General features: G+C 43.1%; 1 protein-coding gene across 3 annotated transcripts in view; it reads right to left on the reverse strand.

Moving 5' to 3' along the window:
• METTL27 (methyltransferase like 27) overlaps window positions 1-14614 on the reverse strand; it is a 53221-nt gene extending 38607 nt beyond the window's left edge. For 2 of the 3 annotated variants that reach the window (XM_083172052.1, XM_083172050.1), the window contains exon 1: window positions 14508-14592. The gene's annotated coding sequence lies outside the window, so the exon portion shown is untranslated. Of the gene's footprint in view, window positions 1-14507 lie in introns of all 3 variants that reach the window. The other variant, XM_083172051.1, reaches the window with a different exon arrangement.
• Between the last annotated feature and the right edge of the window lie 299 nt (window positions 14615-14913).

Raw genomic sequence — 14913 nt, forward strand, 5'->3', positions numbered from 1 at the left:
AATTTCATTTTTTTTGCAGATTTGCAATTTTAATACATTTTTCTAAGGAACACAGTACATTTTACTAGAGAAATGTGACTAAAAATTGATTCCCCCAATTCTTTTGTTTTCATAAATATCCTATATGTGGCCCTAGTGTGCACGTTGACCAAACCACAGGCTTCATAATAGAAGGAGCACCTACTTGATTTTGGAGCCTCCTTTTTATGAGATTATTTTTTAGGCACCATGTAGGTTTCTAGGCACCATAAGATGCTAAAATTTAGGAACCCCCCCACAAGTGACCCGATTTTGCAAACTACACCCCTCAGGGAATTCATCTAGGGGTATAGTGTACATTTCAAACCCCCAGGGGTTTCACCAATTGTGGTACAACTGGGCAGTGAAAATGAAAAATTAAATTTTTTACACAAAAATGCAGTTCTGGCTCAAAATTTTTCATTTTCAGAAGGTATGAAGGAGAAAAAGCACCCCAAAATCTGTGCCCCAATTTCTCCCGAGTACGGCAATGCCTCACATGTGACCAAAAAATACCATTTGGGTGCATGGCAGGACTCAGAAAGGAAGGAGTGATTTTTGGATTTTGCAGCTCAGATTCTGGTGGAATGTTGGTGGGTGCTATGTTGCATTAGCAAGACCCCCCAAGCACCAATACAGTGGAACCCCCCCACAAGTGACCCCATTTTGCAAACTACACCCCTCAGGGAATTTATCTAGGGGTATAGTGTACATTTCAAACCCCCAGGGGTTTCACCAATTTTGATACAACTGGGCTGTGCAAATGAAAAATTACATTTTTTTACACAAAAATGCAGTTCTGGCTCAAAATTTTTCATTTTCATAAGGTATGAAGGAGAAAAAGCACCCCAAAATCTGTGCCCCAATTTCTCCCGAGTATGGCAATGCCTCATATGTGACCAAAAAATACCAGTTGGGTGCATGGCAGGACTCAGAAGGGAAGGAGTGATTTTTGGTGGTGGAATGTTGGTGGGTGCTATGTCGCATTAGCAAGACCCCCAAAGCACCAATACAGTGGAACTTCCCCACAAGTGACCCCATTTTGCAAACTACACCCCTCAGGGAATTCATCTAGGGGTATAGTGTACATTTCAAACCCCCAGGGGTTTCACCAATTTTGATACAACTGGGCAGTGAAAATGAAAAATTACATTTTTTTACACAAAAATGCAGTTCTGGCTCAAAATTTTTCATTTTCAGAAGGTATGAAGGAGAAAAAGCACCCCAAAATCTGTGCCCCAATTTCTCCCGAGTACGGCAATGCCTCACATGTGACCAAAAAATACCATTTGGGTGCATGGCAGGACTCAGAAGGGAAGGAGTGATTTTTGGATTTTGCAGCTCAGATTCTGGTGGAATTTTGGTGGGTGCTATGTCGCATTAGCAAGACCCCCCAAGCACCAATACAGTGGAACCCCCCCACAAATGACCCCATTTTGCAAACTACACCCCTCAGGGAATTCATCTAGGGGTATAGTGTACATTTCAAACCCCCAGGGGTTTCACCAATTTTGATACAACTGGGCTGTGCAAATGCAAAATTACATTTTTTACACAAAAATGCAGTTCTGGCTCAAAATTTTTCATTTTCACAAGGAATGAAGGAGACAAAGCACCCCAAAATCTGTGCCCCAATTTCTCCCGAGTACGGCAATGCCTCACATGTGACCAAAAAATACCATTTGGGTGCATGGCAGGACTCAGAAAGGAAGGAGTGATTTTTGGATTTTGCAGCTCAGATTCTGGTGGAATGTTGGTGGGTGCTATGTTGCATTAGCAAGACCCCCCAAGCACCAATACAGTGGAACCCCCCCACAAGTGACCCCATTTTGCAAACTACACCCCTCAGGGAATTCATCTAGGGGTATAGTGTACATTTAAAACCCCCAGGGGTTTCACCAATTTTGATACAACTGGGCAGTGAAAATGAAAAATTACATTTTTTTACACAAAAATGCAGTTCTGGCTCAAAATTTTTCATTTTCATAAGGTATGAAGGAGAAAAAGCACCCCAAAATCTGTGCCCTAATTTCTCCCGAGTATGGCAATGCCTCATATGTGACCAAAAAATACCAGTTGGGTGCATGGCAGGACTCAGAAGGGAAGGAGTGATTTTTGGTGGTGGAATGTTGGTGGGTGCTATGTCGCATTAGCAAGACCCCCAAAGCACCAATACAGTGGAACCCCCCCACAAGTGACCCCATTTTGCAAACTACACCCCTCGGGGAATTCATCTAGGGGTATAGTGTACATTTCAAACCCCCAGGGGTTTCACCAATTTTTATACAACTGGGCAGTGAAAATGAAAAATTACATTTTTTTACACAAAAATGCAGTTCTGGCTCAAAATTTTTCATTTTCAGAAGGTATGAAGGAGAAAAAGCACCCCAAAATCTGTGCCCCAATTTCTCCCGAGTACGGCAATGCCTTACATGTGACCAAAAAATACCATTTGGGTGCATGGCAGGACTCAGAAGGGAAGGAGTGATTTTTGGATTTTGCAGCTCAGATTCTGGTGGAATGTTGGTGGGTGCTATGTTGCATTAGCAAGACCCCCCAAGCACCAATACAGTGGAAAACCCCCACAAGTGACCCCATTTTGCAAACTACACCCCTCAGGGAATTCATCTAGGGGTATAGTGTACATTTCAAACCCCCAGGGGTTTCACCAATTTTGATACAACTGGGCAGTGAAAATGAAAAATTACATTTTTTTACACAAAAATGCAGTTCTGGCTCAAAATTTTTCATTTTCAGAAGGTATGAAGGAGAAAAAGCACCCCAAAATCTGTGCCCCAATTTCTCCCGAGTATGGCAATGCCTCATATGTGACCAAAAAATACCAGTTGGGTGCATGGCAGGACTCAGAAGGGAAGGAGTGATTTTTGGTGGTGGAATGTTGGTGGGTGCTATGTCGCATTAGCAAGACCCCCAAAGCACCAATACAGTGGAACCCCCCCCCACAAGTGACCCCATTTTGCAAACTACACCCCTCAGGGAATTCATCTAGGGGTATAGTGTACATTTCAAACCCCCAGGGGTTTCACCAATTTTGATTCAACTGGGCAGTGAAAATGAAAAATTACATTTTTTTACACAAAAATGCAGTTCTGGCTCAAAATTTTTCATTTTCAGAAGGTATGAAGGAGAAAAAGCACCCCAAAATCTGTGCCCCAATTTCTCCCGAGTACGGCAATGCCTTACATGTGACCAAAAAATACCATTTGGGTGCATGGCAGGACTCAGAAGGGAAGGAGTGATTTTTGGATTTTGCAGCTCAGATTCTGGTGGAATGTTGGTGGGTGCTATGTTGCATTAGCAAGACCCCCCAAGCACCAATACAGTGGAAAACCCCCACAAGTGACCCCATTTTGCAAACTACACCCCTCAGGGAATTCATCTAGGGGTATAGTGTACATTTCAAACCCCCAGGGGTTTCACCAATTTTGATACAACTGGGCAGTGAAAATGAAAAATTACATTTTTTTACACAAAAATGCAGTTCTGGCTCAAAATTTTTCATTTTCAGAAGGTATGAAGGAGAAAAAGCACCCCAAAATCTGTGCCCCAATTTCTCCCGAGTATGGCAATGCCTCATATGTGACCAAAAAATACCAGTTGGGTGCATGGCAGGACTCAGAAGGGAAGGAGTGATTTTTGGTGGTGGAATGTTGGTGGGTGCTATGTCGCATTAGCAAGACCCCCAAAGCACCAATACAGTGGAACCCCCCCCCACAAGTGACCCCATTTTGCAAACTACACCCCTCAGGGAATTCATCTAGGGGTATAGTGTACATTTCAAACCCCCAGGGGTTTCACCAATTTTGATTCAACTGGGCAGTGAAAATGAAAAATTACATTTTTTTACACAAAAATGCAGTTCTGGCTCAAAATTTTTCATTTTCAGAAGGTATGAAGGAGAAAAAGCACCCCAAAATCTGTGCCCCAATTTCTCCCGAGTACGGCAATGCCTCATGTGTGACCAAAAAGTGGCAGGACTCAGAAGGGAAGGAGTGATATTTGGATTTTGCAGCACAAATTCTGGTGGAATGTTGGTGGGTGCTATGTCGCATTAGCAAGACCCCCAAAGCACCAATACAGTGGAACCACCCCACAAGTGACCCCATTTTGCAAACTACACCCCTCAGGGAATTCATCTAGGGGTATAGTGTACATTTCAAACCCCCAGGGGTTTCACCAATTTTGATACAACTGGGCAGTGAAAATGAAAAATTACATTTTTTTACACAAAAATGCAGTTCTGGCTCAAAATGTTTCATTTTCAGAAGGTATGAAGGAGAAAAAGCACCCCAAAATCTGTGCCCCAATTTCTCCCGAGTACGGCAATGCCTCATGTGTGACCAAAAAGTGGCAGGACTCAGAAGGGAAGGAGTGATATTTGGATTTTGCAGCACAAATTCTGGTGGAATGTTGGTGGGTGCTATGTCGCATTAGCAAGACCCCCAAAGCACCAATACAGTGGAACCCCCCCACAAGTGACCCCATTTTGCAAACTACACCCCTCAGGGAATTCATCTAGGGGTATAGTGTACATTTCAAACCCCCAGGGGTTTCACCAATTGTGGTACAACTGGGCAGTGAAAATGAAAAATTACATTTTTTTACACAAAAATGCAGTTCTGGCTCAAAATTTTTCATTTTCATAAGGTATGAAGGAGAAAAAGCACCCCAAAATCTGTGCCCCAATTTCTCCCGAGTATGGCAATGCCTCATATGTGACCAAAAAATACCAGTTGGGTGCATGGCAGGACTCAGAAGGGAAGGAGTGATTTTTGGATTTTGCAGCTCAGATTCTGGTGGAATGTTGGTGGGTGCTATGTGGCATTAGCAAGACCCCCGAAGCACGGTGAAATGATGAACCTAATAATCCATAGATGTGTGGTATATTTTAAAACACTCCTTTATACATAGGCCGGGTTTGTCGGGGCAAGTTTCACAGTGGAAAATAGTTTCCTTTCTTATTCCCTTTTTATAGCAAACTTTGCACCTTTTTTGTGTCCTGCCCTTTCTTGCAGTGGAGGGGATTTCGTTCGGAAAATGCTGCCCTGGTACAATACGGGGGCCAGTACTAGAAGTACTGGGGCCCTCTGCCTGCTGGTTCCCAAATACTAGGCCCTTTATGACTTCCTCTTGAAAGTGCATAAATGTCCCCCTCTGGCCGGTAGAACGGAATAGCACGTAAGCGTTATACAGTGCCATCTGGATGATATACACGGCCAGCTTCTTGTACCAGATTTTTGTTTTCCGCAGGGCACTGTATGGCTTCAGTACCTGATCTGAAAGATCCACTCCGCCCATGTACCTATTGTAATCCAGGATACAATTAGGTTTTGAGGTGTGGGTACTGGTACCTCGTACAGGGACGGAGGTGGTACTGTCTCCCTGAATTGTTGTCAGTATAAGGACATCCCTCTTGTCCTTATATTTGACCAACAACATATTTTCGGTGCATATTCCCCTGCTTTCACCCCTTCTCATTACTTGGGCAATGTGCGTTTTTGGGAGGCCTCTTTGGTTCTTGCGCACAGTACCGCAAGCTGCTGTACCTCTTGAACCAAGGGCCTTAAACAGGGGGATGCTAGTGTAAAAGTTATCCACATAGAGGTGATAACCTTTATCCAGGAAGGGGTGCACTAAATCCCAGACAATTTTTCCACTAACACCTACGAGGGAGGGGGGGCATTCTGGCGGTTCAATTCTTGAATCCTTCCCTTCATATACCCTAAACCTGTGAGTGTACCCTGAGGTGCTTTCACACAGTTTATACATTTTTATGCCATACCTTGCCCTCTTACTGGGAAGGTACTGGCGGAATTTAACCCTTCCTTTAAAATGTATAAGGGACTCGTCTATGCAAATGAATTTATCTGGGATGTACATCTCTTCAAATTTGGCACTGAAATGATCAATGACCGGCCTGACTTTGAATAGCCGGTCAAAGGTGGGATCATCTCTGGGTGGGCACTGTGCATTATCGTTGTAATGCAAAAATTTAAGGATCATCTCAAATCGAGCCCGGGGCATGGCCATACGGTAAAATGGGGTGCTGTACAGAACATCTGTACTCCAATATTGCCTAATTTGTGGCTTTTTTACTATGCCCATATGAAACACCAGACCCCAAAACGTCATCATCTCTACTGCATCTACAGGGGTCCACCTAGCAAATGATGACGTGGGGTTTTGAGCAATAAACTGCTGGGCATATAAATTAGTTTGGTCCACCATTAAATTGATAAAATCATCAGAGAAAAATAATTTGAAAAAGTCAATTTCTCTGAGACCTGTGGAATCAAATTGGATTCCTGGCATGGCCAAAAACTCAGGAACCTGGGGCTCAAAATTGTCTGGTGGTGGGGTCCATACGAGATCAATTATTTGGGGGTGGGTCTCAGCTGCTCTACGGGGGCGTCTTTGAGGGGGTCCCTCATCACCAGAGGAGGAAGAGGAGCTTAAGACGAATCCTTCAAATTCCCCGCTTGCATCACTGGCTGTGTCAGAGTCAGAGGCAAGCATGGCATATGCCTCCTCCGCTGAATACATTCTTCTGGATGACTGGGATGACATTTGGGATGACATTTGGGATGCCATTTTTATTTTTGTGTTACTGGTAGTGAAATGTTTCAACACGTGTATAGTGTAGGGGGGGGTACAAACTTTATTTCAACCCGGGGGGTATGTAGTGTGTAGTGTGTATGTAGTGCAGAAAAAAAAAAATACTTTATACAAAAAAAAAAAATTGAAGGGGTTAAAAAAAAAAAAAAAATTGAAGGGGTTAAAAAAAAAAAATTGAAGGGGTTAAAAAAAAAAAAAAAAAGGTCCTGCGCCAAAAATTGAGCACAGATGTTGGTCAGTAACGTCCGTCACTGAACAGCGCTCAAAGGCAACAGGAATTTGATAAAAAAAAAAATAAAAATAGATCAACCCTGTGCCGAAAAAGATGATCAGTGATGTACGTCACTGATCAGCGCACAGTGGCCACAGGACACCCACAAAATCACAGTGTGTGTAAAAAAAAAATTAAAAAAAGACCCCACAGCACCCACAAAAAAAAAAAAAGGTGATCAGTGATGTGACACTGATTACCAGTGAGGGGCAGCAGGTGCACAACCTTTGGTGCAACTGACAGTGCAACTGGCAGGTATATATATATAAAAAAAAAAAAACCTCTGCACCCCCAAAAAGTTGCTGATCACCTCAGATATAGTGATCAGCACAAAAGGCGGGGGCAGCAGACACAAAATTTAGCACTCTCTATCACTCTCTGTCACTATCTCTCTCTATCTCTCTATCTCTCACTATCTATCACTCTATGACACTGCAGCAGCAGCACTGACAGTTATATATATGAAAAATAACCCCTGCACCCCCAAAAAGTTGCTGGGGGTGCACAAAAGGGGGGCAGCAGACACAAAATATAGCAGTCTCTATCACTCTCTGTCACTATCTCTCTCTATCTCTCTATCTCTCTATCTCTCACTATCTATCACTCTATGACACTGCAGCAGCAGCACTGACAGGTATATATATATATATATATATAAAAAAAACCCTGCGCCCCCAAAAAGTTGCTGATCAGTTAATTTATACTGATCAGCACAAAAGGGGGGGCAGCAGTCAGTTATATAAAAAATATATAGCACAATCTGTCACTATCTCTCTATCTCTCTCTATCTCTCTCTCTCTATCTCTCTCTCTCTATCTCTCTATCTATAACTCTATTACACTGCAGCAGCACAAAATATAGCACTCTCTGTCACTAGGCCTCTCTATCTCTCTCTCTCTATCTCTCTATCTAATAACTCGCAGCAGCACAACACAGCACAACACAGCACAGGATGTCACAAGAGGAAGCAAGATCCAGGCAGTGATCAGGTAAGTATTTAGCAAGGTTCTGGTCAGTAAATGGCGACAGCTGGGCACGGTGACCGCACTGCACGCTATTCCAGACCGGAATGGCGTCTGCAGTGCAGTCACCGTTAGTTTAAACCCCCCTCCATGGCTGTGATTGGTCCGTCGGTCCGACGAACCAATCACGGCCTTTGGGGGCGGGCGGGGTGAGGTGGGGTGACACCAGTGTCACCCTTACACCCCGCGGTGATTGGTGCTGTACTTTACAGCACCAATCACCTCCGATCCCGTGCCACCGGCGAACGTTATTCGCCGGTGACACAGAAAACGCTGTGAATGGCTGTTCACACTGAACAGCCAATCACAGCGATCGCCGACGGGGGGGCGGCATCGCAGCCCCCCCTGGGCATGCAGGGACATGTCTGCTGTCAGGGACAGCAGACATCGTCCCTCTGTCACTGCGTCTCTAGACGCAGTGACAGTTTGAAGTCATGACGTATATATACGTCATGTGTCGGGAAGTACTTCCCGGCCATGACGTATATATACGTCAAATGTCGGGAAGGGGTTAAAATCCAAGATGAAATGGCATGCTCTTCCTCAGCCAGTGACCTGCTTACTTCCTTTTCCTGAGCCCTTTGCCACTTTCTCCTCATTTGACCCCACAAGTGAGGATGAAGTACAGTATCCATTTCATACTCTTCTCATCTTCCTACCCCACTAACTCTCCTCTTGATCCTATACTCTTATAAGTCAGTAAAGCTCTGTCTACTGTGCTTATTCCAAGCATGACTAAAATATGTAACCTCTCTCTCTCTACTGGTATCTTTCCTTCTCTGTTCAAGCATTCACTTATTACTCCCATTCTAAAGAAAACACAGTTCTGATCCAAACTTGCTCTCATACTATCGTCCTATCTCTCAGCTCCCATGCCTCTCCAAGCTACTTGAGAGACTTGCCTACACTCGCCTCACACACTTTCTCTACAACTTATTGGACCCACTTCAGTCAGGCTTTTGCGCTCAACACTCCATAGAGACAGCACTGACTAAAGTAGTTAATGATCTGGCCACTGCTACAGTAAATCTAAAGGCCATTTCTCACTTCTTATTCTTCCAGATCTCTCAGCTGCCTTTGATACTGTCCACCACTCTCTTCTCATACAAACACTACAATCCCTAGGTCTTTAGAACACAACCCTTTCTTGGTTCTCTTCCTACCTATCTAATCGCTCTTTCAGTGTTCGCTTCTCTGATTCTACCTCCTCCTCACTACCTCTGTCCGTTGGAGTACCACAAGGATCAGTCTTAGGTCCTCTGCTTTTTTCAATCTATACCTCCTCACTTGGGAAACTAATCAACTCTTTTGGATTTCAGTATCATCTGTACGCTGATGATACTTAAATCTATCTATCCTCCCCGGAATTGTTACCATCAGTATTGCTCCGTGTCTCTGAATGTCTTTCTGCCATTTCATCTTGAATGTCATCCCGACACCTCAAACTCAACATTTCCAAAACAGAATTAATTATATTCCCACCAGCCAATTATATTACCACCAGCCAAGAGTAGTTACCAACCTGATCTCTCTATCACTGTTCAGAACATAACAATTAATCCTACTGCACAAGCTCGCTGCCAGGTGTCATCCTCGATTCTGAACTGTCCTTCATTCCCCACATTCAATCTGTCTTTAAATTGTGTTACATGTATTTAAAAAAAACATATCCAAAATTCGTCTGTACCTTACACAAGACACTGCAAAAACTCTAATCCATGCACTCATAATATGACGTATTGACTATTGCAATAGCCTCCTTACTGGTCTTCCTAAGAAAAGACTCTCACCACTACAATCCATTTTGAATGCAGCTGCGAGGCTGATCTTCCTGGCTAGATGCTCATCGTCTGCTGATTGGCTCTGTCAGTCCCTCCATTGGTTGCCTGTATATTACTGCATTCAATATAAAATACTTCTATTTACATACAAAGCCATTACTCTGACTACACCGACTTATATCTCTTCGCTTATCTCAAAATATATCCCCACCGACCCCTCCGCTCTGCACAAGATCTGCGTCTCTCATCCACACTCATTACTTGCTCCCACTTGCACTTGCAGGATTTTTGTCGGGCAGCACCCACCCTATAGAATGCCCTCCCATGCATATTAAGACTCTCCTCTAGCCTCCAAACCATCAAGCGTTCCCTGAAAACTCACCTCTTCAGGCAAGCCTATCATATTCAGGACCCCCACACAACCACCGTAGCATTTATATCTATTTGCATCCCATCAGGACTGCATCTCATGGGACTGTCATGCTATGGAATTCTATCCTTATGTATCCCTCCTATTATCCCTATAGATTGTAAGCTTGCGAGCAGGGCCCTCCTACCTCCATGTCGGTTTGTATCTACCCAGTTTGTTTAATGACTGTTGTTTCCAATTGTAAAGCGCAACGGAATATGTTGCCATATATAAGAAACTGTAAATAAATAAATAAATATGTGATTTTAACTTCATACACTGTGCTATTTGAACTCCATAAAGGTGCCCATACACTTACGATGCGATGCGCGCTCCCGTGGACTTTAGATTGCATAGTACAAAAGTATGTGAAGGCAATACTTTTTGTACTACATCGCATCGCATCACTGTTCTAGCACATTGTATACGATATGAACTAATTACATAATGTTGTTTAGTCCATTTGTATGCAGTTCAAATGGCATACAATTGAAATTGTATAGCATCGCATAGCACTGAAGTTCAAATTGTACAGCACTTATTGTATAGTTCAAATCGCACCTACAGTACAACACATAGCACCGTGTATGGGCACATTTGAACTACATGAGATTTGGACTAGACTACAATATGTAATTTAAATATGTAAAGTACATATCGATTCCCTGAACTAGACCCGATGTGATCTGGTTCACCTGCAAAAGCAATTTTTCTCTAACGGACAAAACCATGTGCACTGCAGGTGGGGCAGATGTAACATGTGCAGAGAGATTTACATTTGGGTGAGATTTGTACTTCAAACTAATATCTACAGCATATTGCAGTGTAAAAATAAAGCAGCCAGTATTTTCTCTGCACATAAACAAAATAACTCACCTAAATCTAACTCTCTCTGCACATGTTACATCTGCCCCACCTGCAGTGCAGCATGGTTTTGTCGAATTAGAGAGAGAATTCGTTTTGCAAGTGAACCAGAATCAGGGCCATGGTACAAAAATACCTGCCTGCACATATTAATTTTGCCTTGCGATATGGACTACATGGGAGCGCGCATCACATGTGATTTGAGCTAGAGATGAGCGCTGGGGCCAAAGATTTGGATTTGGATTCGTCACCGGGATTTGGATTCGGCTTTGTCAAACCGTGGTGAAAGGCTTTGGATGTGGCTTTGGATTTTTTTGAAAAATGGTCAAAAAACGTCCAAATCACATAATTTTTGCATTTTTTTGTCCCTAGAGTAATATTAACCTCAATAACATTAATTTACAGTCCTTTCCAGACAACTTTGACCACTTTATACCTCACAATATGGTTTTTAGGGCAAAAGGTTGCACCAAGGTAGCTGGATAACTATGCTAAGCCACACAAGTGTGCGACACAAACACGTGGCTCATCTAGGAGTGGCACTGCAGCAGCAGACAGGATGGCAGTTTGAAAAAGTAGGCCTCAAAAAGCACTTAATGGCAAAAAAAGAGCTGCAAGATGGAATTGTCCCTGAGTACGGCCACCCACCCGTAGGTTGTAAATAGGACATTGCGCACTTGACAAAACAGTAATTTCAGCCAGAGGGACTGCCAAACCTTCTGACAGTGTATACTATGGGTGCAGTACACACAAAGAATGAATAAAGACGAGAACAATTGATCAAGATTTTTTAAATTTGTTTTTAATTCGCAGCTTGGATAATGCTGCTTGGATGCAGAACAATCACACACCGACCTTCTGACAGTATATACTATGGGTACACTACACACAAAGGCCTTTATTCAGATCTGATCGCAGTACAAATTTGTTTGGAAAATGGGCAAAACCATGTGCACTACATGGTTGCATGTAGCCGGCCACGTAAGTAAATGTGCATGCAAGTTTTTTTTCATAGGGAGCCCAGTCCCAGGATCCCGTGAATCCCTGGATTGAGCATTTTTCAATCCCGATTCTTGAGATTGAAAGCATGCCCCGGGATTGGCATCTCTACTTATTCAGCTGATGCTTTTACACTTGCGCTATGTAATATTAATGAACTGCAGGTAGCTAAACTATTTGTATCAACATTCTGCTGCTTACATTTGCCTGTTTACCTACATGGAGATCCGCTAACTGCCAGCATTCACATTTCATCATCTACTTATGCTAATAATGCTCTGGTTAACCCTCATTATATGATGCATCTATTTTAAAGCCCTTATTTCTAACTTTATTTGCATATATATATATATATATATATATATATATATATACTGTATATAGATTGTAAGCTTGCAGCAGGGCTCTCCTACCTCCAAGTCTGTCAAATAGTGGTGTACGTGTACCACCAGCATTAGTGGTGTACGGAGTGCAACCAGTAGTAGCCGTAGTGGTGTACCGTGTGCAATCAGCAGTAGCGGTGTAATGCACGCAACCAGCAGTAGCGGTGCACCATGTACCACCAGCAGTAGTGGTGTACCATGTGCAACCAGTAATAGCAGTGTACCATCTGCAACCAGCAATACTAGTGCACCGTGTGCAACCAGCAGTAGCGGTGTACCGTGTGTAACCAGCAATACCAGTGCACCGTGTGAAACCAGCAGTAGTGGTGCACCATGTACTACCAGCAGTAGTGGTGTACGGAGTGCAATCAGTAGTAGCAGTAGGGGTGTAACGTGTGCAACCAGCAGTAGCAGTGTAATGTGTGCAACCAGCAGTAGCGGTGCACCGTGTACCACCAGCAGTAGTGGTGTACCATGTGCAACCAGTAATAGCAGTGAACTGTCTGCAACCAGCATTACCAGTGCACCATGTGCAACCAGCAGTAGTGGTGTATCGTGTGCAACCAGCAATACCAGTGCACCATGTGCAAACAGCAGTAGCGGTGCACTGTGTTCCACCAGCAATAGCAACCAGCATTAGCAGTGTACTGTATGCAACCAGCAATCCCTAGACAATTGCAGCCTCCTTAAGACTAAAGCTCACTACTACTACGTTCTATACATTAAAGTACGTTGGTCAACTCTATCATGAACCCTGATGACCATCAGAAAAGAACACCTCAGGCCCAGCCAGCCTTGAACATTACACAGTATTTCAAATTCTGTCCTGGCAGGTACATTATCACTAGTCTATTCCTAAACTATGCAGGATGATTTCATACTGGACTAAAAAGCAATATAAAAGCATTGGCACAGTCTAATTCATCCTCACATTTTCGATCACGACCACATATCCCATCCATGCTGACCACAGTCTTGCACGCACCATTTACTACAGTGCCTAATACCATGGCTAAAAAAGATGGATACTTCTCCTTTAGTGTGAGAGAAGCGAAACACGAAACGTGAGTGTCTCTGGCTTTGGCGCGTGCTTGCTTTATTATCCAATAGACAAAACATGAGATTTTATTTTTTTTATACACGTTTGGCTGCAGCCTATTTTTCAAGGCTGTTATGTACAATATCGATTTATATAATAAAAAACAGGCAAGAACTATGCATCTTGGCGTAAAGAGAGGTGTGGAGGCCAGAAAAGACACATAGATTGAGCCTGTTTTCATATATCATAAAACAATGGAACAAGTGAAAAACAGACACAAACTATTTAGACTAGAGAACCCTTTTGGACGGTATACAGCACTGGCTCACAGTATACGCCTCTGCCAATCTTTCAGCTATGTTTCTGGCGTGACACAAAAAATGTTTCAAAAATATGTCCCATTTCGTAGCCAAAAAAGCCTGTTTACGAGACTCATTCCGTAAAAAAAAGCTAATCCAATTTTCATTACACATATGTCAAAAAATGGAACATGACCCTTGGAAAAGATTTATGCAACGTATGAAAGACTTGTCTGATTGAGTCTATCTCTGCGGTGCGCTATGGACTGACAGCTGTTGATCATTATTAATCATTATTCATAAATAAATGAAAAATACATTTGACAGAATGGACCCATATGATGTAGGGAGTGATTGGGCAGCACGGATGGTGTAATGGTTAGCATTACTGCCTCACGGTGCTGAGGTCATGGGTTCAATTTCCACCATGGCTCTAACTGTGCGGAGTTTGTATAATCTCTCTGTGCTTGCGTGGGTTTCCTCAGGGTACTCCGGTTTCCTCCCACAATCCAAAAATATAATGGTAAATATAAAGCTAATTGGCTCCCAACAAAATTAACCCTAGAATGTCTGTGTGTGTACATGTGGTAGGGAATATAGATTGTAAGCTCCACTGGGGCAGAGACTGATGTGAATGTTCAAATATTCTCTGTAAAGCGCTGCGGAATGTATATATGCTATATATAAGAAACTGTTAATAAATAAATAAGGGGCCTTCAGTACAGATGTATCACTATCATACAGAAGTGCTGGCACAATGAAGTGTTGTATCTTCCTGTACATTACCCTCGTAGCAGCTTGTCCTCAGTCCTCAGCCTTTTGTCCACAATACTTAGTGTGGAGTGGACTACAGCTCCCAAAATGCACCATAAGTAAGGAAGTGCTGCCTCACACTGCATGCTGGGTCAGATAATTGCTTGCAATGCACACAGTTGCCTGTGGTTGTCAGTTGTAGGACAGGATGCATACAGCAAGCAATCAGTGTTCCTGAGCATAGCATGTGTGTTTGCAGCAACTCTATAGAGCTGAATAGGAGGGAAAACATTCCAATATATCCTGCCAGGGTTTTCTCCCATCTGCTTTTTGGCAGATCACATCTCATATGTTCAGCTGCAGCCTTTCCCCGAACACTTGTTGGTGTTTTGGAGTCAAATAACTAATAGACTAAATGTAATATATACAATGGGAATGC

The sequence above is a fragment of the Crinia signifera genome, chromosome 2 (genome assembly GCF_055691185.1).
Source record: "Crinia signifera chromosome 2, ASM5569118v1, whole genome shotgun sequence".
NCBI classification, from domain to species: domain Eukaryota; kingdom Metazoa; phylum Chordata; class Amphibia; order Anura; family Myobatrachidae; genus Crinia; species Crinia signifera.